Source organism: Dermacentor andersoni, chromosome 11 (assembly GCF_023375885.2).
Source record: "Dermacentor andersoni chromosome 11, qqDerAnde1_hic_scaffold, whole genome shotgun sequence".
Lineage (NCBI taxonomy): Eukaryota > Metazoa > Arthropoda > Arachnida > Ixodida > Ixodidae > Dermacentor > Dermacentor andersoni.
Genome location: NC_092824.1, coordinates 56,329,848 through 56,357,243, shown reverse-complemented (window position 1 = coordinate 56,357,243; position 27,396 = coordinate 56,329,848). Strand labels below are relative to the sequence as shown.

The following is a 27,396-nucleotide window of genomic DNA, read 5'->3' as shown; positions in this document are numbered from 1 at the left end:
CTTTAGTACAAAAAAATTTAATTATGGGGCTTTACGTGCCAAAACCACCTTCTGATTATGAGGCACGCCGTAGTGGAGGACTCCGGAAATTTAGACTACCTGGTGTTCCTTAACGCGCACCTAAATCTAAGTGCAGGGGTGTTTTCGCATTTTGCCACCATCGAAGTGCGGCCGCAGTGGCCGGGATTCGGTCCCGCGACCTCGTGCTCAGGAAACCAACACCATAGCCACTGAGCAACCATGGCGGATTCAACATTAGTAAAGGGATGAACGAAAATGCAGGCAATATATTGTATAAAAAAAACACGAATAGAAGTTTACCAAAATAATGGCAGTCTACACTACAGGTACAGTAACGGATGGTATTAACCACAAGATGGAACATCCTGAGGGCTTAGCAACATATATATATATATATATATATATATATATATATATATATATATATATATATATATATTCGGACTGGCAACGCCCACTGGAGGGCAAAGGCTTCTCCCATGATTCTCCAACAACCCGGACATGTGCTAATTGCAGCCATGTTGTCCCTGAAAATTCTTCATGTAATCCGCCCACCTAACTTCCTGCCACACTCTGCTTCGCTACCCTTCCCTTGGAATCCAGTCGTCAATCCTTAATGACCATCGGTTATCCTCCCTCCTCATTACATGTCCTGCCCATTCCCAATTATTTTTCCTAATTTCAACTAAGATGTCATTAACTCGCCTTTGTTCGCTCACCCAATCTGCTCTTTTCTTATCCCTTAACGTTACACTCATCATTCTTCTTTCTGTAGCTTGTTGCGTCGTCCTCAATTTAGGTCGAACCCTTTTCGTAAGCCTCCAGGTTTCTGCCCCGTAGGTGAGTACTGGAAAGACACAGCTGTTATACATTTTTCTTTTGAGGAATAATGGCGACCTGCTTTTCATGATCTGAGAACGCCTGCAAAACGCAACCCAGCTCATTCTCATTGGTCTGATTATTTCAGTCTCATGATCCGGATCCGCTGTCACTAGCCCTAAGTAAATGTATTCCCTTACCACTTCCAGTGCCTCGCTACCTATCGTAAACTGCTCTTCTCTTCCAAGGCTATTAAACCTTCTGCAGATAAATTTTTAGACCCAGCCTCCTGCTTTGCCTCGCCAGGTCAGTGAGCATGCATTGCAATTGGTCCCCTGAGTTACTAAGCTAGGCAATATCATCAGCGAATCGAATTTACTAAGGTATTCCCCATGAAGTCTTATTCAAAATTCTTCCCAATCCAGGTCTCTGAATATCTCCTGTAAAAACGCTCTGAGTAGCATCGAACGGATCGTATCTCCCTGCCTGACACCCTTCTTTACTGAGATTCTGTTGCTATCTTTAGGGAGAGCTACGGTGGCTGTGAAGCAGTTGTAGATATCTTTCGGTATTTTTACATACAGCTTGTCTACACCATGATTCAGTAATGCCTGCATGACTGCTGAGGTTTCGGCTAAATCAAAGGCTTTCTCGTAATCACTTAAAGCTATATATAAGGGTTGGTCATTTTCCACACATTTCTGTATCACGTTATTGATAGTGTCAATATGGTCCATTGTTGAGTAGCCGTTATGAAATCCAGCCTAGTCCTTTGGTTGACAGAAGTCTAAGGTGTTCCTGGTTCTTTTTGTGATTACCTTATTAAATACTTTGTAGGCAACGGAGAGTAAGCTGATCGGTCTATAGTTTTTCAAGTCCTTGGCGTCTCCTTTCTTTTGGATTAGGATTATGTTAGCGTTCTTCCAAGATTCCGCTGCGTTCGAGGTCATAAGGCATTGCGTATACAGGGTAGCCAGGTTTTCTAGAACAATCTTCCCACAGTCCTTCAACAAATCTGCTGTTACCTGGTCGTCCCCAGCTGCCTTCCCCCTTTGCAGAGCTCCCAAGGTTTTCTTTACATTTTCCAGCGTTACTTGTGGTTTATCAAATCCCTCTAGACCATCTCCTATTCTGTCATTGTCATGGCTGCCACTGGTACTGTATATATCTCTATAGAACTCCTCTGCCACTTGAACTATCTTATCCATATTAGTAATGATATTGCCGGCTTTGTCTCATCACGCACACATGTGATTCTTGCCTATTCCTAGTTTTTTCTTCTCTTCTTTTCTGCTTCCTCCTCTCTTGAGAACATCTTCAATTCTATCCATATTATATTTCCTTATACCAGCTGCCTTACCCTTGTTGATTAACTTGAAAAGCTCTGCCATTTCTGTTCTAGATGTAGGGTTAGAGGCTTTCATGCCTGGGCGTTTATTGATCAGATCTTCCGTTTCCTGCGATAGCTTACTGGTATCCTGTCTAACGGAGTTATCACCGACTTCTATTGCACACTCCTTAATGATGCTCATAAGATTGTCGTTCATTGCTTCAACACTAAGGTCCTGTTCCTGAGGTAAGGCTGAATATCTGCTCTGTAGCTTCATCCGAAATTCCTTTATTTTCCCTCTTACCGCTAACTCATTGATCGGCTTATGTACCAGTTTCTTCCGTTCCCTTCTCAAGTCTAGGCTAATTAAAGTTCTTACCATCCTATGGTCACTGCAGCGCACCTTGCCGAGCACGTCCACATCTCGTATGATGCCAGCGTTAGCGCATAGTATACCTCCTATTTCATTTCTAATCTCGCCATTCGGGCTCCTCCACGTCCACTTTCGGCTGTCCCGCTTGCGGAAGAAGGTATTCATTATCCGCATATTATACTGTGCGGCAAACTCTACTAATGACTCTCCCCCGCTTTTTCTAGAGCCTATGCCATATACGCCCCCTGGCTTGTCTCCCGCCTGTTTCTTGCCAACGCTGGCATTAAAATTGCCCATCAGTATATTGTATTTTGTTTTGACTTTATCCATCGCCCATTCCACGTCTTCATAGAAGCTTGCCACTTCCTGGTAATCATGACTGGATGTAGGGGCCTGTACGACCTTCAATTTGTACCTCTTACTAGGTCTCACAACAAGACCTGCCACCCTCGCGTTAATGCTGTAGAATTCTTGTGTGTTACCAGCTATATCCTTATTAATCAGGAATCCGACTCCTAGTTCTCGTCTCTCCACTAAGCCGCGGTAGTAGAGGACGTGCCCGCTTATTTGCACTGTACATGCTTCTTTTGTCCTCCTAACTTCACTGAGCCCTATTATATCCCATTTACTTCCCTCTAATTCCTCCAATAGAACTGCTAGACTCGCCTCAGTAGATAACGTTCTACCGGTAAACGTTGCCAGGTTCAGATTCCAATGGCGTCCTGTCCGGACCCAGTGAACCTCAGCACCCTCTGCAGCGTCACAGGTCTGACCGCACACATGGTGAGTTGCTTCGCAGCTGCTAGGGACTGACGGCTGGGGTTTGAATAATCTATTCATATAGGAGGTTGTGGCCAAGTCCTGCACGAGGATGGCCAATCCTGCTCTGGGGAGGGAGTGCGTTACCGGTTCTGGTCAGCGGGATCAGGCCACACTCCAGGCCTGTTTATGCAATTTTATCAACAAGCGGACTTCTTTTTCTTATGCGATGGAAAACTGCGTGGCACCGGGATTCGAACCACGGTCCTCTCGCGCGCGAGGCGGATACTCAACATCTACTCCACCGCTGCACCTATTTCTGCTTTTCGCCACCATCGAAATATGGGAGCTGTGGCCGTGGTTTTATCCATCGCCACTCGGCTTTGCAGTGCAGTACGGCGGCCACTACGCGACCACGGCTTTTCCTTTGCTACCAGAAGGGCAGTTTCCAAGTACTTCATTAGCTCGGATTGATCGGGCTTCTTTTAAAAGTGCATATTAGGATTTTACCTCTATTTCTTCAATACAAGTTATATTTGCTACTCAAATTGTGTGTCTAGCTTTCTTTTTCACTCTCATAACACTTGTTTCAGTGGCTTCTTAATGTGCTAGGTTTCTCTACCCCAGTAAGGCATTTTTTAGGAGGTATAAGCCTTGCAGCAAACTACCTATATCTGAAAAAATTCTTCACTACGTCATATTTTCTCAATGCTGAAGCAATGTTCCCTGTGCGAGTGTTGGCGAAACTGCTTTCGCCTATCTGGTATCCTGTTGCATGAGTGAAAAGAAATTGCTGGCTTTCATTTACTGTTTCTGGTGCCCTGGAAACTCTCACTGAAGCAACACATTCCAGTAGGCTTCTGTCAGCAGACTGGCCATCTACTGGACCATGAGAAGGTCCAGTATACACACCTTGGGATATGCATGGCTGGCTCCTAAAATTGGAGCATATCACTCCTAATGAAAGCCTGAATTGGAGTGCAGAAAGAGCTGCCTAACGTATTCTGTCTTATTTAATTGTAAAAGCCATTTTTTTTCCAGAAAATTACTCTTTACTATACAATTGTGAAGAAGCCATTACAGCGACACTACACCGAGTTAGGTCCGCACAGGTGATCGTACATGTAGAACACTTACAAGAATTGTGCTTGCGTTATTACAGTAAATGAGAAACGAATGCGGTAATATTTTTAGGGTGCATACTCTCGCAGGTCGTACAAGTTTGTTCACCACGTATGCGCACAACTGCGCTCATGATGGCCGAGAATCTCCGTGAGTGACAAGAACACAATATCCTGCACGCGTGCAGGACGAGAACTCGTTGAGTATACGAGTATTCCTGCCGTCTAAGACGGAATTGTTGCGTGCTACATTACCGCAGTTTTTGCACGATATTTCGTCAAATTTTCCACTGAGATCTCGTTTTACTTTATTTTACTTAGCAGATATAACAAAAATTGACCAATGAGGATACAAAACAGTTTTACACGTCAAAGATTGGCATCGTTCTAAAGTTCCTCTCCGTATTTGGCATTATAGTTTCTACCCCATTGACCTAATGGTTATGGCTATAAAGATATTGGGTGCTGGCTCGATGCTTGCTAGGGCTTCCACTTGGAAGCGAAATATTGGAGGAGAATATATGCATCGCTTCAGGTTGCTGCGCAGATGTACCCAGGCACTCTTTAAAACAATACTGTGCCAGCTGCTATTTGAAAGCGAGAATTCCAGCGCCACCGGCAGCTTCTCCCGAGCACGTGTCTTCCGACGAAGAATAAAGCCTGAGTACATAGGTCAAAAGGCATCGACTCGATTCCTTATCACGCTTGTTTCGTGGTATTAAATCGCTTGTTTAGAGAAAAAAAGTGCCGTTTTGATTCTCCAATGAAAAGCATTCGACAATGTATGCGGATGCTTAAATGCCGTTTGCTGTTTACTGTATTTTTTTTTAGGTTTGGGCTGTATCAAATTTTCTCGATTTTGTGGGGATTAACACGCATTGCATTTACTAAGGTCATATTGGCGTTTATGCCTTGTCTTTGTGTAGTCCACTTTATTATTATTGTAGACTGCCGGCGACATTGAAATATACAGTTAAGTATGTGTTCTAATATATATATAAATATATATATATATATATATATATATATATATATACATATATATATTTACATATACATGTATATATATACATATACATATATACATATATACATATACATATATACATATCTACATACATATATATATATATATATATATATATATATATATATATATACGTATATACAAATGAAATTTATAAAATACGCGTGCCACGTCAGTTGGTGGACTGCGCTATTGGCAGTAATCGCAACTTATTTTTGCGTAAATGATTGTTAAGTTGTGTATAAAGTGAATAGATGCTGTAACATATCCCAGTTAAACATCGAGATTATTATCAAACATTTTTATGCCAGGAAATAGAAGGACAGACAATTAAAAATGGCCGCAGAAAGCACAGTCATCCATTACAGGCAGTATTCTACAGCCAACACAAGTCTCACGAAAATACGACGGCGCTCAGGGGAACACTCATACATTCCAGAATGTAAAATAGTATTCAGGGCTCACGGCCAATCCAATTCCACACTACTATATCTTTACAGAATGGGCTACAACATGTAAAGCAAGTGTGGATTCTAAAGAAGATAAGCTGGACGATTGCGTACCTTGAAATGATTTTGGGATTGTACGTTGCATATATTTATCTTTCCACCGGACTACTACGTTTTTTGTTGACCGAATTCGTACCTTTTTCATGTGATGTTTAACGCGCAATTACTATGATGCCCGTCGGGTGTCCTTCACTGTGCAGCAACGATGGCGACAAGCGTTTTATTCCTCCAGACTCCTTCCGCTAGGGCACTCAATAACTGTCTGACATACAGCCGCCCTTGCCGGCAGCGATAAGAATCACGCAATTGGGCTAGGCACGCCTCAGGAGCGTCCACCGTCATCGCGATGTGGCTGGCGCGTGCTTAACGCACGTCGGCCATCTCACTTCCCGTTCTTGCATTTAGCCTCGACAGCTTCCTTTTGACGCGGCGGTCATATGGCATTACGCATCCCTCCGTGGCATTTCTTATTGTGGAGTTTCTAGTGTGGCAGTCTGTGGCCCTTTTCTGATTATTGCACTGGAGTGGTGTGGCACGATTTGGAGATGTTCTGGCTCCTTGTGGGAGAACATTACGTTATATCATGTCTTACGAGGTTTCCACTGGCTAACCTTTGGAGCAACGGTAACTATAGATAGTAGGCGGACATTGCTCTTGCCTGTCGAAGCGTCACGCGTCATCACCTGCAGCTCCCATAGGCCCTGACCACCGGGGGCACCGGGGCCCGAGCCCCCTCTAAAGAATAAAAGGGGGGGGGGGGGTGATTCCGATCATCATAGGCGCACTTATTAAGACGAGAGCCTTACGTGGCTCATGCCCGCGGCGGCGTTGTAAAAATCACGCCTTGTGGTGTTGTGGCACAAAACCATCACCATCAGCGATGACCCGTAGTTTCTAAGAAAGAGCAACAACAATAAAAACAATGGTTCATGCGTCTCGTAATGCAGAGGCTACAAGCAGTCATCAAAGTGAAGCGTAATCGCTTAGTCATCCGGTTGTCGTCATGCAGTCATCGTCAATCTATCTTTCTCATACAGTCGAAAACATCGCAGTGACCTAATGTTTCAGACTCCACGTTGCGGTCGTTATACTACCGTGGTTATTTAGGAATCGATATCGGATAGCAATCATGGCGTCATTGTTATATGCCTTTGTCGTTCAATTGATATCATGCCTTCTTCGTCATCCTATCCTCACTGTTTTGGCGTCATACAGTCGTCGTTATGCATCCGTGCTCAGGGGCGAACAGGGCGCGTGAACGTCATAGCAGTGTGAGACGCTATCCGAGTATGTTGCGTATATCCGAAGCTACGAAAGTCTTAGACTTACGACACATGTTAAATAAACGTGTCTTTCAGAATGCACTTTCTCGCCACATTGCTGGACTGTTATTCGTGTAACAATGCACAGTAATAAGGGGATTCGTCCTGCGGCAACATTTGTAGTAAATGCATGTTTGGTGCTGCCGATAGCCACCATGATCTACTATCCTCATTTTATGTGATACTCTAATGAGTTGATATCATTGCTAGTGATTCATCCTTCAGGCAATAGTGAAAATTTTTCAACTCTTCCCATGTCAGGAAGGATCGTTCCTTTTTGTTTCCCTCCAAATACCCATTCGTCTTCTGGCCTACGTGCTTGATGTTGCATAAAAATTGGTGCAGGGGTCGGGATGGAATAGCTTCTTCATCTTTTAGTTTGACATTTGACAACAAATCTGATGACGGCTGCGAAACCGGATGTGCGCTAAATGAGGATTAATAACAATAATTGCGCAAAGCATCTCGTATGAGCCTAAGGAGTATATATAGGCTGGTGCCTCCGGATTTTACAGCAGAGCGTCTGTGGCTCGAAAAGCGACAAATGGCTGGTGTGCCTAAAATTGCAGTGCTTGTTTTTGCCATTATTGCAGCAGGAACTCTTCACGATTCACGCGGCGAAGACCAAAATGTTTCGGACCAAGAGAATCCCTGGATAGAGGTAAGATTTTTAGCGAAACAGCTCCAACAAAGGAATAATACTGAATGTACCAGGTTTCAGTTTTCTATGTCCGCATATTCTTTATTAATTGATATTTACCTAATAAAAACGGCAATCACTGACGAAGTGAGCTGTTGATGTGCAAAAACAAGTTGTGATGTTTAGCCTTTGCGATGTAGAAGCCAATATCTAAGGTTACATGTAGTACTCATTTTCTTGTTAAATTTGGAGTCTTTAAGAAAATTTTGAATACGTAATTATTACATGCTGGGCATTGAATATTGATTTCTTTTGCGGGGCCCACCAACGCAATTCCATCGCTTTAAGAAACAACACGTCTTCAATAGTACTACATTACGATACTTTGGAACCTGCGTCTTAGAAAAAGGCGCTCTGCCACTAGATGGAGCGCGCAACATCTAAATATGTACGAAAATGTACATTAGCAACAACCGGAGCAATATTGCACACAGAAGGTTGGCTGTGGGTGTGTAATATTACTAAAATATGAAGCACTACTGAAGACCCACTGCACGTTTACCGTATGACCCAGATATTGTTAGCAAACTATTTAAGCAATATAATTTTTTAAAATATGATGCCGATAAGATTATAAGGCCTACGTGCTTTGTTGTAAAATGCCTAACGACCAAACATATATGGTCTTTTAGTGATGCACTACACAGTGTAGCTTTGAACTTTTTTTACAGGTTGGTTAACATTATCTCAGGTACATGGTAATAATGCATTTGAGAACACAATTATCGTTATGTATATTTACGTTTCTGTTGCGGCCTCTGCGCGCCCCTGGGATTGTGAATCCACACCGAGCGGGCGTATCCTAGCAGACGAACTTTACGTCACAGCGGCGTGAACCCCCTTTTGCAGGATCAAAATGGTTCGTGTGTACAACGAGCTTTAATTGCGTACAGCTGCTCCAGGTACCGGCTCTTTGAGGTACCTATCGCAATATTTCTCGCAGCTAAGGTTCACCCTTTTCACGTCATAGCACAAAAAATGACAATCAAAATACGTCAAAAAGCTGCTGTAACCGAAAGGGCCAGTGAAAACAAACTTGCTCGATGGCAACAACGACGGTCTGCATCAGTTTTCCTGCAATAAATGCAAATGAGGTTTAGGGCACGGGTCAGTTTGCCATCCATGCTATCGCTTTAATAAATGTGGCCTAGGCATGCGATAGCGCATTTACATGTATAGTGGTTCCAAAATATGGCCTAGTCCCTTTTTACTATCCCAAGCATGCAGGTAGTGGAGGCGCGTAAGCGGGGCTGGAACCGCCACTGCTACTGTCGTGCTGTCTTTAAATAAAGATCGGATGTGTGGGCCGCGCGTGGTGGTTAGGAAGTAAAGGGGGCGCGCTCTCCGTATTGCTTCAAAAATGACGAATCTAATTACACGCGCCATCACGCTCCACACGATGGCCTAACCAAATATGTGTAATTATTCCATTCCATGTTGCGAAACGCCGATGGTTTTTAGACGGTGTTAGATACGGGACGGTTTCCTGAGCCTACTTCGAGTTCACCAGACCACATCGAATCGCACCACAGCTAATTAAGGAGCGCAGAAGCACGGATACCACATTCCCGAGGCGCGGGACGTGCAAACAAGTTGGCGGCCCCCACCTTGTGTGCCGCAGGTGGAACTATTCACTGCTTGACTCTTCCCGAAAGTGAAGCGAGAGCCTGGCACTGTTCCAGGTAACTTGGGTCCAAGAGGCAAGACGGGTGTAATGCACCGTGAAACCCTGGCAGCGTTGCCCCAATCCGCCTATTGTGACGGCGCATTGCAAGTCACCAAGGAAAGACCGCAGGGAGAAGTAAGCCCTCGGACAATTGGAGACGAAGCAGCGACCCTCTCCGCCGGGTGTGACACCATCGCACGGGCGCCTACCATTGGCCGTAAATGACGACACCTCAGCGGGCTCGTCGATTGGCCGAAAATGGCGTCACCTGAGCGGGCTCTCCCAATGGCCGAACGTAACGTGTCTTCGAGACACCGAAGGGCTTAAAAAGACGCAGGCCGCGAGCAGCAGAGGAGCATTCCTAGATCATTCCTTGATTCATCTCTTTCGAGCTTCTTGTCACGGGCCGCAGCGTCCGAGTTGCTGCCGGCCCGTAATGAACTTTAAGACTGTTGGTTGACTCTCACTGTAAATAATGTAAATAAACCTCCCAAGTTTTTCATCCCGACGTCCTCCTCAACTCGTACAACGGTCGTATCGCCTGTATTTTTGACGCGATAGGCCAGTAGCCGCTGTGTCGTGCCTGAGTTGAATGAACTGGGCAAAATTACTATTCGTGCCAAGGTTCACTATATATTCAGCTATGTTTCTGTATATTGCGCAGGAGCCCAGTACTTGTATATTGTTACAAATAAAGACTCATTTAACGTGTTTCTTAGTGTTTTTGCGCAACATGGTACTTTGCCCTTGCAAGGCTGTTATCGTCTACTTAATGCAAGTAAAGTGTTGTAGGGAAAAATCTGCAGTTGTGGAACACTTAATAACGTCATAAAATCAATGAACCGGAGTTTTTCCGGCAGAGAACGCCACTTTTCTCACTCACTTGTATTTGTTTTCTTCCTGATTCCGGAGCATATCTCCGGCGAACAGCCATTGTTTCTGAAAAGGGTTTCAAGCGGACGTCCCCCTGTCAATGGCGTGTATGCTGACACAAGTGGCTACCACGTCTAGGAAGCAGACGTGCGTCGAAGGCCTCTCATTAGTGAAGCACGCCGACTGTAGGAGCAACGCGGAATAAAACAGTCAGCACGATTCCATTTTTACCAGAACTCTCTACCGACAACCTACGGCTACTCAACACAGAGTCTGTCGCAGTGCTCCGTGAAGAGGGGGTGCCAAATGAAGTTTCGGGCGTCAGAGGCAACGCACAGAAAATGAACGTTTGCTTGCGTATCCCTCTGGGCAGTGGTTCCAAAATTGGTGTTATGTACGACGTGTACGTCTCAATCTCCAGTGCTGACTTGCCAATTCTAGTGAAGCCAGCTGTTCATGGCGTCACCATAACTAACGTGTCTCTTTTCCGCGCGTGTTGCTTTGTCAAAATATATTCAAGGCGAATCTTTCCCTACCCACGTTAGGGTGGGACACTTCAGAGACTCCCGTGGCGCAAACACTGCAAGCCACTCCAGCCGCGCAAGTTCATGAAGCTACAGCTCGTGAGCACCGCGTGCCAGAACACGAAAGTTTACGCACACTGCTCGGAGCTCCATGCTTCAGGCCCCAGTGTAGCTGCAGTTCCCAAGTGCTCCTTTTCCTTGGGTATTGGGCCGCCTGCTCAAAGGACTGCCCCAAATTTAAGAAGGAAATGGTGGTCTTGAAGCAAATCGTGAGAGATCGTTTGTCTCATCAGGAACCTTTTCGGCCGTTAGAAAATGGTGCTCCTATCGCCACCGAACTTCAAAAAACGCCGGCGCCGCTGTTAAGAGCTGGCCACACATGCCGATTCCTCCTCCTCTGCACCCTAGGTGTGCGGTAATCAAGTATGCCTCTGAGAGGAAGGTATTTCCAGAAACAAAAATACTGAACCTTGACCCCTTTTACGAAAGCGACGGTAACAGTCACAGCCGATATCATAGCCTATGCCACAAGTGAATCCACAGCCGGTACGATAATAGCTGCACGCGATACAGCGCACCACGGTAGAGTTCACAGCGCCGTATTCCGACAGCTCCCATTGGCGTGATTCCTTCGGCCAGAATTACAATCTAAGGCCGCTGGCTCCCGTGCTCAATCAAGTTGTGCAACAATGTTTATGCGTTCTTAACTGCAATAATCAAGCATACGGTAAACTTGTTGAGCACGTCACTGTGTCCCACTGCCGAGGACAACATCAAGAAACCATGCGGCAGCACAGAATACCGCCAAGTGCTCTCGCATTCAGTACCTACGGTCATATAAAAAGTCGGGGTTCGCTGCCCTGGGGAAGTTTTCCGTTTCTTGATACATTTTTTTTTGTGACAACGCACGATTCTATCTACGATGCGCTCTTGTTCCAATTGCTCTTGCATAAGCTGCCAGCTAGCGTGCAGGTGGCCCTGGCAGTTGCTTCCTCTATGGATCTAGAGGACTTACCTCGTTGGCCGGAAAGAATAAGGAGGGAGCCACTTCAAGCATCACAAACGCCACATTGTGTTCCGCAGGCAATTAAACCGCGCAGCTTATGCTTTCCTGATCTGCGCCAGCACAATCTTCTCTCTACTCTCTTTGTGAACGTTTTTATCTCATCGTATCCACAGTGGAACGTCATTGCAAGTCATTTTGTCATACGTAGTGTGCAGGTCCAGACGCTCAGACGAGATTCCAGCGACCACAACAACGTCTGGCTTTCCTTTCGGTCACAGCCATTTCAGGAACCATGTGGTGGCGATTTGTCCACTCAACCTACATCACCCTATCGACACAACGGGCAGAGTCTCGAGGCAGCAATATGTCCTCCATAAAAGAGTCGATCTAAGCCTATTTTAGCCAACACTCCTATAGCAAATCAGCGCTTGTGTCTTTCTTGCAAGCTATCAAGGGCGCCATATTTCCAATGTTCTCCTCACGCTCCATCATTAGCCTTGGCCACCAACAAACATTCAAATTACCTTCTATTTTAGCCAATACCAAACGTGCCTTCAGTATGTCAGACTTCCTGCAAAACTGTGGAGCCCTTGTTGACTTTAGGTTCGGCAGCATGCTCACATTGGGCGCAATGTGTGCATCTGCTTCGCGCTTTTGAACTTCAAGCTTTGTCGCTGTTGTCGCTTAGCCTCTTACTTCGGTTCCAGCAGCACCACGTCGAGACTCCTCAGTCGTTGAACTGCAGCTTGCGCCGCACGAGCAGCAGAACATTGCTTCCGTATCTGAACTTACGAAACTGTTTTTCCACGTATGCGGGCCCACTTTTGCTTCACTATGATTAGTGTTTCGCTGGAACTTCTGGGCCTGCATCCTGGCAACAAGCGGGGGCATGTTTGCGTGATTTGAGGGACGCGAAGCTTTGCTAGGGATAGCAGGCATCATGTGGTACCATTCTAGTAGCACACCTTGGCTACTACATGTGACAAAACGATGACAGAAGCCGACAGGGTCTGGATCGTCTGCGTAGCCTGTATTACAGTTTGTTTTAAAATTCAAAGTTGTATTACTGGAGGTACAAGAACACAGGCGCTTCTGTGCACCAGTGTCTGCTAGTGAAACATAAACGCCTAGACATATCGCCACCTGACATTCAAATGTTGACGCAGAGGGAAACTGTATGGTTAGCGAAAAGAATGTTCATGATAAAACATAATAAAACTAAGGGAATCAATATATATTTACTTATTTGCTTGTTCAAAAACCTCACAGGCAGGTTTATTGCGTGGGAGGGGGGGATTATGAAATACAAATCTTAAATACAAATACGCGGCGCACAGTGACAAGAGACAGCACGCTCGATAAACGTTGCACCAGATAGAACACTTCCCCTCAAACAAGATCAGAATCTGTGATACGTCAGACGATCCGGCTTCCGCTTATAACGAGCGCTGACCCTGGGCAGCACAGGTGAACCGGCATCGCTCTGTTCTGACGTTGATGCACTTTGGGCTCCACGTGAAAGTGGGTAACCATCATTCCGATCCAACACTGGCCGGTTTGAGGCGGGTGCAAGGAAACTTTGACCTTCAAGCAGTTCACTTGCATGTGGCAAAGGTACATCATTTTCTTTCACACCACCACCAGGCTTTACACAATAATGTCGCAAATGGTCCGCGTGCACAAACGGCGTCTGTCCATCCACAACCACAAGGTATGTCATTGCCGCTTTCACATCCACAATGTTGCCTGGACGCCATTTCACCTGTTCCCCACGTACTTGACGCACAAGCACTCTATCCCCAACAGAAAATACTCTGGGTGAACTCCTCTTGTTTGCACTGCATACACTCCTCTCCGATTAGGAATTTATGGCATCCTGCAGATCTGGTTTCAATAAAGACACCCCTGTGCGCAACTTCCTCCTCACGAATTGTTCAGCTGGTGTTTGGCAGGTGAATGTATGCGGCGTTGTTCTATAAGCGAACAGAAAATTATCGATTCTGTACGGCAGTGACCTGGAACTTATTTCTCTAGTCTTCCAGGAATTGCGTGAACAGCGACTGCTTTACTGTTTGAACCGCAAGTTTGGCCGAACCGTTGGACTGAGGATGATATGGCGGAGTAAGCGTGGGCTTAACCCCGTTTGCCAATAGAAAGCCCTCAAACTCTTTTGCACGAAACTGCGGCGCGTTATCAGTGACTACCTCTGTCGGTAGGCCATGACTTGCGAACAACGAGCGCACTGTTTCCATCGTGGTTTGCGCGGTCATTGACGTCATGACTTATTTCCAAGCATGTGGAATAGGAATCTACAGCTAAAAAGAACATCTTTTTTCTTTTTCAGCAAAGTTTAGATGTATCCTCTGCCAACTGCTTGTGCACCATTTCTAACATGAAACCGGCGCTAGTGTCACCACAGATATTGTGCTTTGACAAATTTCACACTGGTTTATAGTTTGTTCCAAGCAGTTGTCTATCTTTGACCACGAAACCATTGACCTTGCAAGGGCTTTCATCTTTATAATGCCAATCTGTTGCTCATGCAACAAACACGTAACTTCACTTTGAAGCGAATGTCGTATCACGACTCTTGTTCCCCACCACACAACCGCAATCCACTGAAAGTTCAAATCACCTCACGGAGAAAGGCTGATAATGAGCGTCCACAGCACGCGGCCCATCCGTGCCATACTATATCACGAACAGCAGTGAGAACTGGATCTTTCACAGTTTCAGGCTCGATATCTTTTGCAGTTATGGGGAGTTTATTGACAGGTGAAAAATAAAAGATTTATTCTGCCTCGTCACCGGCTTCCGGCGGTGGAAGGCGTCATTATCCGTCTGCATTGGCTATCTTTGTTCCTGGTCTGTGGAAAATACGAAAGCTGTAGTTTGCAAGAAAAATTCCCCAGCAGTGCACACGAGCTGCAGCTACTGCATTTGTGTGATGCTTTGCCTCAAATATGACTGAGCGACTGGTGATCAGTGATTACACTTAAAGTACGCCCGTGCAGATATTTATGAAATTTCTTTACTCCAAAAACAACTGCAAGAGCTTCTTTTTCCAGTTGCGCGTAGTTAGATCAGCAGGCGTCATCGTCCGTGATGCAAACGCGATCGGTCGCTGTACGCCCTCAACCACGTGCGACAGCACTGCGCGTAAGCCGTAAGCAGAAGCGTCACATGTCAGCTTTATTTCCTCCGTTACATCATGGCCAGGTCTTAACTTATCAAATTCTTACAGCCACTGAAACATGGGTCACACTGGCTCAACCATTTCCATCTGCTGCCCTTGCGCAACAGTTGGTGGAGAGGTTCTAGCACATTAGCTAGGTCAGGCAAAAATTTGGCGTAGTAGTTTAATAGGCCCAAAATGCCTTTAGCACAGTCACACTACTCTGTTTTGGCGCTTCTCGAATCGCCTTTACTTTTTCCGCTGCTGGGTGTACGCCATGCTTGTCTAGCTTGTGCCCCAAGTAACAAACATTTTCTTTGAAAAATTTGCATTTCCCTGCGTTTACACGAATGCCGTACTTACTGAGCGCTTATAGCACTTGCTGAGAACGGTGATAGCACTGTGTCAGGTATTTACCTGATATTAACACACCGTCCAGATAACAGGCTGTCCCAGGGATGTTTCGTAAAACCTGGTCCATCACGGCCTCAAACATTGCAGGTGTGCTTTCCACTCCATACTGCAATCGCCGGAACCTGAAAAGTCACATGCGCTTACTCACCGTGAGCAGTTGTTGTCCCTGCTCATCCAGCTCAAGCTGTAAATAAGCCTTTGACCAATCCAGTAAGGTGAACACGGTCCCTCCAACCAGTGACGCGAATATGTTCTCTGACAGAGGCAGTTGATAGTGGTCAAGTTCAAATTCCCGATTGACCGTGACTGTAATCGCCACATATACTCATCTCTTTTCCTGTTTTCTTTGGCACAATAGCTAGCTGTGTAGCCCAATCACTGTGCCCGACTCTGTACACCACACCTGCTTTCCCAAGGTCACGCAAATTATTCTCCACTTGTTCCCGCAAAGCATATGCTACTGGTCTCGCCTTACAAGAAGTTGGATGCACATAACTATTCATTCGGATACTACCAGTGAATACTTTGATAGAACCATAGCCTGGCTCAAGCACATCACCGTACAACTGTTTCAACTTCTTTTCAGCTTCCGCTGCTACCATCTGCCAGCCCTCCTGTACGTTATCCACGTCACGTCGCAACTTCTGAACAGCATTCTGCCGCTCAACTTTTAGTGTACTCATCCAATCGTGACCTAAAAGCGGCTGCATGCGGGCTTCATTTTCTTGATTTGCAACTATAAGAGGCAGATCGTAGCTTCGGTTCTGATAAGACATTTTGACGTTTGCTACGCCTCTCACTCAAAGTCAAAGGCGTAGCACCTTCCACTTATACACTCCTAGACGCATGCCTTCTTTGGAACATTGGTAATTTGGAAAATTTTCACCAAGTCTCTTTCAGACCTTATGGTCACAGCTGCTCCCGTGTCTAGTTCCATCGGAATCTCTTTGCCGCTTACTATTACTTTAAGCACAATAGGTGGAGAGCTATGAATTTCGTTAGTCGTACCAAGAGTAAGTAAGTCTGTTGGCGGCAAGGTCTCCTCAACTTTGTGCACGACCTCTGTTTTGCACATTTTCGCTACATGCCCTCGCTTCGACCATTTGAAGCAGGTAATGTTGAGAAAAGGACAACTCACTGGCGTGTGCAGTCCGCCGCATCTATGACAGGCGCGAACAATGCCTTTCCCGCGTTGCTTCCTTTAACTCTTACGGGGGGCACGCTGCTCGTTGCTAGCGGTCTTCGTCGCATGTCGCCTGCCTTGCGTGGTGGGCTTCCGATGCCAGTAAACGTCGGCAGGACTGGCGGGTGACCCCTCCGGTAGCATTTCTCGGGTGTCTTTCCGGGCCGTTTCCAAGGCGGTGGCAATTTCGCATACTCGCTTCCAGGTGACTTCGTCGTCTAACAGGCCAAGAAGACGGCATCGAATCGAATCCGTCCTGATTCCAGCAATCAGTCGATGCCGGAGCGCTTCTTCCAAAAAGCTTCCAAACGAGCACGTCTGAGCCAGTCGTTTCAGCTCGACCGTGAACTGTTTTAGGCTTTCCTCCGGCTCTTGGTTTCGCTGGTAAAAGTGATACCGTTTGGTAACCACTGACCGTTTTGGAGCATAGTGCTTTCGGAGAGGTTCTGTAGCTTCGTACTTGACTTCCGTTGGTTTCTTCGGCAGCAGCAGGCTACGCAGAGTCACGTAAGCCCTTTCACCCAGTATTGTTAAGACTTGCTACTTCTTACTTGCGCCTATTCCATTGGCGGTTGCATACAAGCCGAAGCTTTCCAGGTAGACTTCGATATTGCCCGAGTCTGGGCAGAACTCGGCCAAAGATCCCAGGGTGGTGTTCATCACTGATGTCCTCGCATGCCATGGCGTTGTTGCCGTTTTATCAAGCTTGGTCATTGCCTCTGCCCGAACAAACCCATCCTCGTCGACATGACAGCAACGATTCAGTGGCTTCGCCTTATCAGGGGAGCATGGATGCAACCAAGGCATGCCATTGGCTAGCGATACAATAGCACATGTGAACAGTGACCGCCTGCATGAGATAAGCGGCGCACGGTGACAAGAGACAACACGCTTGACAAACGTTGCACAGATACAACAATTGCCAACTACCGATGTTAGCGAGAAGCGCGTACATAATTAAGGCACAATTAAGTAAAGTTATTGGTAAGGAAAAATTGTTGTTACTTCATGACGAAACTTAACAGGGTCATGAATGTCAAGACATTCATTATCAGGGCGACTATTCCATAGTTCACTTGGTAGTAGTAAGACTAATGAATTGAAGACGTTTGTATGCCCAAAGCTACGTTTGAAGGAGCGGTTGTTGCGCAAACGGCGAGGCGGCCGTAACGGTTGGGAGAGAGGGAGGGCGAATTGGTGCTGACATTTCGTTAATTTATACAATAAGCAGATTAGGGTAATCTTTTTGCGTGATTCTCAGGAGGATAAGGACAGAGAAGATTTAATATTAGTGTCAGTCGAATGACGGCTGTAGTTTTTGGCGATCAAACGCGCGGCGCGATTTTTAGCACGTTCAAGAACGTTGACTAGATAAGTTTGATGAGGTTACCAAATTTATGCTGCTTATTCAAGTTGAGGAAGGACGAATGTTATACTAATGAATTGGCCGAAGTAGGAGCGTCGTGAAGGTTATGTTTATTGTAGCCGAGAGTGCGCGATGCCTGCACTGTGATGTATGTGAGTTGTTCATGAATCTTTTTGTGAAGGATGCACGCGAAGGCAATACTTTGTGTTTGCTAGGTGGCAATTATTAGGAGTGTAGTTAGATGCTGCCGATGATTTATTGCGGGTGAAGGTCACTGGTTTACATTTATCGGTATTAAGAGACACTTGCCAACGTGAGCAGCGATTAGTTAAGAGATCCATATCCTGTTGGAGAGGAGGATGATCAGCAGAAGAAGACATATTACGGTAGATTACGCAATCGTCTGCGAAAAGTCGCTTGTTAGAGGAGATATCCGCTGGCAGATCATTGATGTCAATTAAAAATAATAAGACACCCAAAACAATACGCTGGGAGGCGCCGGAGGTGACGTCACTAATAGTAAATGAGGATAAATTTTTAAAGGTGTAACAGTCGTGGTGTACTATTATTCAGGAAACAGTTTCGTGGTCCGCAAGGTGTTTGCAAACCGTGAACTTTGCAGAACCTAAGCCATATAGCAACGCCGAAAAATATTTTGAAATCGCCGCACAATTGGCAAAGGATAGACAATTCGCAGCAATGTTTCAAATGGCGCTTTCTTAGACAAGAGTGGTAGGCAAAGAAATATATCCTGGCTATGTTGTACGGGGAGCTGATCCTGCTCACCTGCTCACGGTTGCTTCTACGTTTAGCCAATAGTTCGTTAGGGGCATTTCGTTTCATTTCTTTATTAATGTTATGACAAGAAGCCTATATTTTTATGGTACTTCGTTTTATAAATTCCTTAGTATTTTGCAAAAAGTCTGTTTCTGGTCGTGTTGCAAACAATTCAATACAGGTTTTTCTGGAAATGTTTTGTCATAATTAAAAACTATTTGCAGTTTTGTCTCGAAATATTCGACTACATTGTTGAACTCTTTTTTGCAGGAAGGTCACAATTATGGTTTGTTATTTGATTAGGAAAATGACGTTAAACCTAAAGCACATGAGAGTAATTATAAATATTTCCATAGAAAGTGAACTGTGTTAACGTATTTTCGGAGTACGTAATATATGCCACATTTACTACTACACTGTAAATTACGCAGTAAACTGTGGCCAAATGATAAGAGCCTAAGTACAACTTATCCTGGTCATTTTTCATTTTCATATTTGATACGGTAGCGAAACTCTAGCAAATGTGACCATGCTAATAATGCACTATCAATGACGGTAATTTTTTTTTTTCAGGACTTGCTTTTGAATTCAATTTGCTGACACAGCAACCGTGTTTGTCTCTTATAATTGCAGTTTTGGAAGAATCACAGCCTTGTATGGACGTCCCGAACAACTGCTAGTAGCCTCTTGCAATGCAAACGGATTGAATTTAATGCTTCTAACGAGACTGGTGTCATGCTCACAGAGAAAGGCATTTATGCTGCCGAAAGGTAAGTTATAGGAGTAATGAATTGTGAACAAGCTGATATTCTATTCTGAGGAAGAATAGCCCTCGTGTCGTGTTTCCTTTTCTTCCCTTGTTAATCGAGCTATGGTGCGTGAATACGCAAGTTATAAGGACGTTCGTTTCTTGTTGGATTATTATTCACTTTTTCTTACGCAGTTATTCGGAGCAGCAATTTTGGACTTTCGACAAGAACGGTTCACTAAGTGTTGATTACAAAGACAGTGAGTGTTATTCATTATTTTCCAATCATTCGCAATCTCACAAAACGTATCTTGCCTATGGTCTGGCGGTGAAGACCTCTTCTATTTATTTGATCTGTTTCATTTATTAAATATTTATCAGCATGCCAAAAATTTCGTTTGATTAACCTCTCCTCTGTAGTGAAAATTTGTTTCGACAGCGCGCACGTATTTTAGGGTCTGGTTGATATAACGGCTTGCTTGCGATACACCCTTGGAATATGCAAATGTGTACAGTGTAAGTGGACTGCGTGGTGTGAAAACAGAATGGTGGCAATGTGTGTTTAAGAGACTTTCACCATAGGCATGCGACCTGGCGTAACGCTGTACCTATATAATGAGCAGTTCAGCTTACAGGACCCAAAAGGCTAAATATTCTTTTTCGGTATTACTGTATGTAAACTATATTCATGCGATAATTTATTTCATTTTTCTAGCGCAACAATAACATAGTTTTTGTACTAAATCCATTTCAAAGCCAATAGATATCCATGCAAAGAAAGCTGTAAATTCTAAACTTATTTTGTGGTGACGAGTCTGGAGGCAAATATCACGTTGGCTTGAGTGCGCGGCTTCCTGCACAGCGCAGTTTTTTTTAACACTGATCTCAAGGCGGTTTTCTGTTGACTTACTTCCTTGGTGGAGGCGGCACCTACAGCAATAACTCGCCAAGTGGTATGCATTTGCCCTAGCTCCTGCCCAGCTATGCAAATGCCGTGGCGTAGATATTTCAGGATTTTATAATTCGCCCCTAAGCCGGTGATTGCAGGAGCGCATATATAACTCACAACCGATGCTCACTTTCTTTTTGTAATGAAATTTGTAAGCTGCGTTTTCCTGTATTTGGACGTTGGATAATTGTAATGCGTGTTTTTTCAACAATAATGAATGTAAAAGCGGTGTTAAGAGCTAAACAACTGTAACGCCACATTCCTATCCTGGTCATCAGCGAAATTGTTTATCGACAGCACATCGACTAGCGTGTAATTAATACTTCATTAAGGTCGTTGGTTGATTGTTTTGTGTCTAGCACAATTGAGTAGTACAAGCCACGGAACTGAAGAGAAAGCGGTGAGCTAAGTCCGTCAAAAGTACTCGAGGATCACTGAGCATTAACTCCGACTCCAAGACAGTGTGTGGCTTCGGTTGCTCAGGAGGCAAGCAAGGGTTGAATGGCTTATTTGGTAACCACAGCAATAGACACAAATTTTGCGAAAGTAAAGAAAGAAAAAATCCGAGTTAGTTGAAAATGTGAATCATGAAAAAAATTATATGGTATATCAAGAGACTGAAGAAGACAGTCCGGTTAGATGAATGGCTTCTCAAGCTTTGGCAGAGTTATGTGGTGACGTAAAGACGCACACGATGACATATGCCAATACAAACAAATCAGTGTGTTCCTACTTCTGTGGCACACCGTGGTGGCCTGCCGCCAGGGCGTCATGGAGTTGCGCGTGACTGCTTATATTGTGTGTTCGAGAATAACAACTAACGAATAAGATACATCAGGGGGACGTTTCTACGGTACAAGGTGGCATCCCGAAAAATATTAAGCTTGTTAATAGACGCATTAGAAAATTGAGCACTACGGCTATTGTTGACCTTGTTCGGGAAGACGTAGGCGTATAATTCAGCCTTTAGTTCGGAGAAAATAGTTCAACTTATGTTTATTTTTATCGCAATGGTGGGCGTGTTCGGCAAAATATAAAGCATTTCATGTAAAGCTGGCCGATCATTCTGTGTACTATATGTGCGAGAATGATAGCAGGAGTACAACATTAATAAACGAACAGAATTCGACGAGAATTTTACTTTAAATAAAGCGTAGTAAAAGGGAAGCAGCATCACAGTACAGCTGTGCAGGTTGCAAATAATGAAGAGGATGAAAATATACGGTCTTGTATATATGCAGTAAGGTTGCAGAACTTTGGCGTCTTGGGAAAACGGTAGGGTTACTTCTGAAGACCGAAACCCTAGCGACCCAGTGGACCAAGTTGGCTCTCGCAATGATGAAATCCCGCAAAGGACGCGATGATACGATAACGAGACGCACCTAAACAACAAGAAATGCAGACAATTTTTTTAGACTAAATTTACGTATATGTTAAAGAACTGCGCTCATAATTGGGATAGTTTACTTCCAAGTGCGAAATGGCGGCTGCTGTGTCCACGGTAAACATTTTTCAAATGGCTTCAATCTCATGGCGTTAGCATCATTGCGGACTTCCATGGTATCGTAGTCATGAAAATGGGTTACAACTGACAGTGAATTCAGGAGTCTGATGAACGCCAAGAAGACAGAGATCTGCAGGAGGCCACATGTATATAAAATGACTTTCTAGGCTGCACGACGAGGTGGCGTACTATTGTTATGACGTCTTTCGACATTCCCCCAAACTATGAACAGAGGGGGGCAAAAAGTATGCAGGAACTCCACTGAAGTTGTAGCTGTATTCATAAGCATACGCTCAAATTTCAGTTAGCACACCCCACAAATTTAAGTTCGCGCACCTTCGAATTTGAAATTTCCAGTTCACCCACCTCTAAATTTGAAGTTAGCTAGTCTAGAAATTTAAGGTTGCCCACGCACAAATTTCGAGTTGGCTCAACCCAAAATTTCCCTTAGCCAACGCCTGAATTTCATGGTGACCTGCCCCGAAAGTGGAGTTAGCCCACCCCTAAATTTCAAGTTGGCCTAAGTCCAAATTTTAGTTCGACCACCCCTGAATTTGAAGTTGACGCGCAGCCAAATTTGTTGGCCCAACCCAAAATTTCAAGTTGGCCCACCCACAAGTTTAAGTTGGCCCACCCCTAGGGTTAAGTTGGCCCACCCCCAAGTTTATGTTGCCCCCCCCCCCCAAATTTAACATGACCCACACCGAAATTTGAGGTTGGACCACTCTGAAATATAATTTGGCTCCCCCTCCCCCAATTTCCGTTGGCCTACCTCAATATTTCAGTTGGTCCACCCAAAAATTTAGCTTACCCACCCCTACTATAGGCTTTTCCATGCATATTCTATTGACCCCTGTGTATACCGAAGGCTATGCAAAAATCTCATGATATGGGTTTTCTCTCTAATCAATTCTTTTTTAATTGTCGCTTGTTGATTTAAATGCCACATATCATTATATTCACACTACTCTAACATTTACATATCTAAATTGCGGAAATTACGCATTTTTTGTACAGATACAAGGCATTACACATTTTCGTTGACTCATTTTGCTGGGGTAATCGCCAAAGAATGCTTACGATTTGACATGCGGGCATCTTGCCAAATGAAAAAGGGCTTTGATTGTCAGGACAGCACTAAAATATAAAATATACAGTAAGAATTAAAAAACCATAACTTTGACAGAGTGGCCAAATATCGAGACATATAAATTGGCTGCAGGACAAGTTCTACTGGTACAGATACAAGGCATTACACATTTTCCTTGACTCATTTTGCTGGGGTAATCACCAAAGAATGCTTGCGAATTGACATGCGGGCATCTTGCCAAATGTAAAAGGGCTTTGATTGTCAGGACAGCACTAAAATGTAAAATATACAGTAAGAATAAGAAACAATAACGTTGACAGAATGGCTAAATATCGAGGCATAAATTGACTGCAGGACAAGTTCTACTGATACCTATTTGTGCGAAAGAAGGTGACAATTGACGGCTAGTGCCGAAGAAGGGTCCAGTAGGTTCTGTGGCCGGCGCCAGCCCCCACAAACTCTGCGGCGACTGCACATATAAGTGAGCTGCCTGGTCTTCAGTCGTTACGGGGTGAGTCGGGTCTGAAATTTGGGGGGCGGACCCCATGACATTGCACACAATGTACTCTACAGTGTCATGCTTCGAAGGCTGGTACCAATTTACGCGCAATGAGGATGCGAACGTACTATCTCATGTGACAACTGTCGCCTTCCTCAAGTTGCCAACATTTCTAATGGTGTCCTTGACAGTCGCACAACCCTTGAACATAAGTAAGTGTGAGGAGTTATGCCCGAGGCATTCGCGTATGTGGGCAGCCAATTTGGCACTGGATATCTGCTGGTCTACATTGCGGCTATATTATAAAAGCGGATGGACATCATGGTAGAGAAAATGGAGAACAGACAATTACCGCGTGTATTACTGCAGAATAATCTTAAATAGCAGTCTTCTCTGACACATGGTTACAACCATAACAGGAGAGTATTTTGACACCTAATTGCAAGTACTGTATATGTCATGCCCAAAATGTACCTGGCCCTACGGCCAGTAATTAGAACTTAATATTGTGAACAGCTTCGACCATATAACGTTAATGGAAGACTACTCAGAGACAGTTTGCGCAATTCTTGTACAGTGCTTTTGGCAGAAGGTGCAAAACTAAGTTACCCATGTATTCATCTGAATATTTAGGCACATCTCGATCGGACGGCAAAATAACTAGGGAAATAACTTGATGCACATTAGCGAAACCGATAGGCCGAAATCAAAAGCAGCCCACAACGGCATCTCTCGATGACGCTGTGCGTAGTTCGGTTGCTAAGAATGTTTGCCGACTGAAGTAAACATGACATGGATTGCTACCGAAGATAACCCTAGCCTCTTGACTTCGCAGTATAAAAAAACGTGGTTGCCCCTCGCGAAACCTTTCCAAAACAGAATGTATCATCGCTCGCCGTCACAAAAGGTTCTTGGGATGATAAGTCATTCCCAGACGACGGGTGGCTACGTTTTGTCAAGAAAACTGATAACGCTGGTGGGACAAGCATTGTGGTGAATTTCAGGGCGCAGGTATAGCTTCTATATTTTTTATTTGTGTTTTGCTGACGTCAACATTACGTCACCACCGCAAGCTTGAAAAGTTCAAGGTCACTACTCTAGGAGGTAGTACTCATGCGAACAAAACCGGGATGTCTAGAAAAGCTGAATACGTTGAGCAGGAGCAAGCCAGCCTGCGAGGTGTGACGTAGGCGATGTCACGTCACGTGAGGCCCAGACCTTGTCATATATATAGGTGTTGGCCTAGTGTACTATAACATCGGTGTCTCATGTTCCAGGAATAGGTCGGCGAAATGAATGGAACTAACTCAGACGCGCATAAATGATATTTCATGTCTGATTCTTACGTACCTGGGTTACTGTGTATGTGTCACGGACAGGTGCGACTCACTCAGCCGCAATGAGACTTATGAGACTTAGCTCATTCAAACCCTGACTCTTCAAAATCCTAGTTTGTCGGCCTCAATATGACTCAAGGGTATGTCTGAGCTTTAGTTAGCCATCTCATCAGCTATTCTGGCGATCGACGTACTAAAGTCAAACGCGCACTTTTAGGCGGAATCTGGTCCATGCTTGTGATTGCAGGTAGAATTCATATCTCAATGCCTGTCTTCTCTTATGCACACAGGGTATCAATTGAATGAATGGTTGCAATATGAAAACACTACCGCGAACTGTTCCGTTGTTAGGATTGACAGGTGGAGTTATACCGATGGTAAGTACTTTATTTTGCTCATTTTATTCCATGGAAAACTATGTAAATAATTATAGATGACGATCTACAAACTCTGTGTGTGCTCAGCCCACAAAACTGTAAAGAGCACTGCCACTGAGGGGTTTGCATGTGAGCTGGGAAAGTTGGTTACCGTAGTACGCAGATATTGAAAGAAAGTCTGCGGTGTGACGTGAAGCAAGTTCATGAACTAAATAATTTTATCCGTATATGCACAAGATATCTCAGTTTATCGCATATTCAATCCAGCCAACTTAGATTCCGAGGCCACAGGCTATTTATATTTAAGTGCTGCCTTTTGACTACTTGCCAAAATAGCTTTCTTTGTTGATAGTAATTCATGTTGAGTTCATAATATGTCTATTGGCACTAGTAAAAGCCACCCTAATGCAATAATATTGTTACGGATTAGGCGTGTGTATTGAGAGATGATGAATCAGATGAAGGAATCCTGGAATGACCAGTCCAGCACCGGTTTCGTTTTGCGCTCCACAAAAAAAAAGGGACGACGTTTGCTTCTCATTTTTTCGCTTCAACCAAGGCGTTACATCCCCATGTAGTGGACAAATCCCATCATGGGAGTTAGGGGGGATTGATAGTGTGATCTCGCATGAGGCGCGTAATTTGCGCAAGTTGAGTAGCGCTAGAGCGGCGCCCTCGTGACCTTACACGCGCGACCACATACGTAAATCACTAATGTGCTCAATGGCTGTGAAGGGACCAGCATACTGAGCCAAGAACTTCTGGCATAACCCGCGTCTTCGCTGACGTGTCCACAGCCACACCAAGTCACCTTTTTCGAATGAAACCGAGTCCAAACTGAGTCCGACGAGCGGTCATACCGCTGTTTGGAGCGATGTTGTGATGCCAATATACGCAGACGAGCAATTTGTCGGGCTTCTTCAGCACAGTACAAAGTACAATAAGCACAAAGACGATGTTTCTCGAAAAAATTGAGAAAATTAGAAGATTGCCCTCTGAGTGAACAGACAGTACTGGAGCACCATCCTCACCGATCATCGGCTCAGAAGGCAGGGTGGGCACTTTTCAATTTTCTCAGAAGGTATAGTTCGCACGAGCCGCTTCAATTCAAGTACTGTCCGTGCACGTCTCTATACCTTCTCTCTTCCTTCTCTTTCTTCTCCTTCTCTCTTCCCGCAGCGCAGGGTAGCCAACCAGACTCTCGACTGGTTACCGGAATTCCTCTATTTTCCCTCTTACCAATAACTCATTAATCGGTTTCTTATGTGACACTTTCTTCCTCTGGTCACTGCAGCACACCTTGTCGAGCACGTTCACATCTTGTATGATGCCAGGGTTACCGCAGAGTATAAGGTCTGTTTCATTTCTAGTCTCGCCATTCGGGTTCCTCCACGTGCACTTTCTGCTATCCCGCTTGCGGAAGAAGGAATTCATTATCCGCATATTATTCTGTTCTGCAAACTCTACTAATAACTCTCACCTGCTATTCCTAGAGCCTATGCCGTATTCCCCACTGATTTGTCTCCAGCCTGCTTCTTGCCTACCCCGGCATTGAAGTCGGCCATCAGTACAGTGTATTTTGTTTTGACTTTACCCATCGCCGATTCCACGTCTTCATAGAAGCTTTCCACTTCCTGGCCATCATGACTGGATGTAGGGCGTCGACCTGTGCGACCTTCAGTTCATACCTCTTATTAGGTTTCGCAACCAGACCTGCCACCCTCTCGTTAATGCTATAGAATTCCTGTATGTTAGCAGCTTTATCCTTATTAATCAGGAATCCGACTCCTAGTTCTCGTCTTTCCGCTAAGCCCCGGTATAACAGGATGTGCCCTCTTTTTAGCACTGTATATCCTTCTCTTATCCTCCTCACATCGCTCAGCCCTATTATGTCCCATTGACTGCGCTCTTTTCCTCCAGTAGCACT

At 44.8% G+C, this 27,396-nt stretch overlaps 1 long non-coding RNA gene and 1 pseudogene across 1 annotated transcript; one reads left to right on the top strand and one right to left on the bottom strand.

Moving 5' to 3' along the window:
- The first annotated feature begins 7,723 nt into the window (after positions 1–7,723).
- Positions 7,724–25,469, top strand: LOC129382062 (uncharacterized). The gene is made up of 4 exons (XR_008610134.2): positions 7,724–7,942; positions 19,599–19,735; positions 19,909–19,973; positions 25,383–25,469. It is a non-coding gene; the product is annotated as an uncharacterized lncRNA (long non-coding RNA).
- LOC126519793 (uncharacterized) lies at positions 16,841–17,482 on the bottom strand (annotated as a pseudogene).
- Positions 25,470–27,396: the final 1,927 nt, after the last annotated feature.